Below are 1939 nucleotides of genomic sequence, written 5' to 3' on the forward strand. Positions count from 1 at the left end.
GCCGGCCAAGGAGGAGAGGCGCGCCTAGGAGGAGTCCTACTCCTACCGGGAGTAGGACTCCCCTCCCTTTTCCATGTTGGACTAGGAGAGAGGGGGAAGAGGTGGAGGGGAGGAAAGAAGGGGGGGCGCCGCTCCCCTCTCCTTGTCCTATTTGGACTGGGGGGGGGGGGAGGGGCGCGCGGCCCTGCCCTAGCCTCGTCTCCTCTCTTCCACCTACGCCCACTAAAGCCCATTAAGTTACCGGGGGGTTCCGGTAACCTCCCGGTACTCCGGAAAAATCCCGATTTCACCCGGAACACTTCCGATGTCCAAACATAGGCTTCCAATATATCAATCTTTATGTCTCGACCATTTCGAGACTCCTCGTCATGTCTGTGATCGCATCCGGGACTCCGAACAACCTTCGGTACATCAAAACATATAAACTCATAATATAACTGTCATCGTAACGTTAAGCGTGCGGACCCTACGGGTTCGAGAACTATGTAGACATGACCGAGACACCTCTCCGGTCAATAACCAATAGCGGAACCTGGATGCTCATATTGGTTCCCACATATTCTACGAAGATCTTTATCGGTCAGACCGCATAACAACATACGTTGTTCCCTTTGTCATCGGTATGTTACTTGCCCGAGATTAGATCGTCGGTATCTCGATACCTAGTTCAATCTCGTTACCGGCAAGTCTCTTTACTCGTTTCGTAATACATCATCCCGCAACTAACTCATTAGTTACAATGCTTGCAAGGCTTATAGTGATGTGCATTACCGAGTGGGCCCAGAGATACCTCTCCGACAATCGGAGTGACAAATCCTAATCTCGAAATACGCCTACCCAACAAGTACCTTTGGAGACACCTGTAGAGCACCTTTATAATCACCCAGTTACGTTGTGAGGTTTGGTAGCACACAAAGTGTTCCTCCGGTAAACGGGAGTTGAATAATCTCATAGTCATAGGAACATGTATAAGTCATGAAGAAAGCAATAGCAACATACTAAACGATCGGGTGCTAAGCTAACGGAATGGGTCAAGTCAATCACGTCATTCTCCTAATGAGGTGATCCCGTTAATCAAATGACAACTCATGTCTATGGCTAGGAAACATAACCATCTTTGATTAACGAGCTACTCAAGTAGAGGCATACTATTGACACTCTGTTTGTCTATGTATTCACACATGTATTATGTTTCCGGTTAATACAATTCTAGCATGAATAATAAACATTTATCATGATATAAGGAAATAAATAATACTTTATTACTGCCTCTAGGGCATATTTCCTTCAAAAAGTTTGTTGAAAACATACCACGAGAAACTTTTGTGTAAATGACACGGTAACTTATGTATTACAGACGTGATAACTTACGTAGCCCAGATGTGGTAACTTTTGGTCTGAAAAAAAGTCATCAGAACATATCAACATGGGATCTAGTTTCGAAGATCTCGTCGAGGTGAATTTTTTTGTGAAGACGGTTTTTCAATCGGAGCGGCGGTTTGAGCTACAAAACATTTTAAAGTTTGAAAAAAGAAAGAATCTATGATAACATCATTTTTTCGTCCTTTAGTGCATATATGCATGTAATTAGAGGGAGGAGTGCACGTCAAAGAAAAATTAGTCATTCTAATGCATGCATGTATATAATTAGAGTGAAGTAAGAATCGTTGTTGCCTATTACTAAAATCCGAACGTTTGGTAGTTATAAAAGTCCTTTTTTATTTAGGTTGTTAGTAGATATCGATTTTAGGTTAGTGCATTTTAGGTTAGTGTAGAGGAAAAAGTAAAATTAGTAAGTACTACTTGATTTTAGGTTAGTGCTTAGTAGTTGAACTAGTTGATTTAATAAAACTACTAAGGAGAAAAATCATCTGGTCGCATTTTGATTGTTCAAACAATGTGCGGAACATGGTAGATAGAACCTACTACACCGATGGCT

Source organism: Triticum aestivum, chromosome 4D (assembly GCF_018294505.1).
Source record: "Triticum aestivum cultivar Chinese Spring chromosome 4D, IWGSC CS RefSeq v2.1, whole genome shotgun sequence".
NCBI classification, from domain to species: domain Eukaryota; kingdom Viridiplantae; phylum Streptophyta; class Magnoliopsida; order Poales; family Poaceae; genus Triticum; species Triticum aestivum.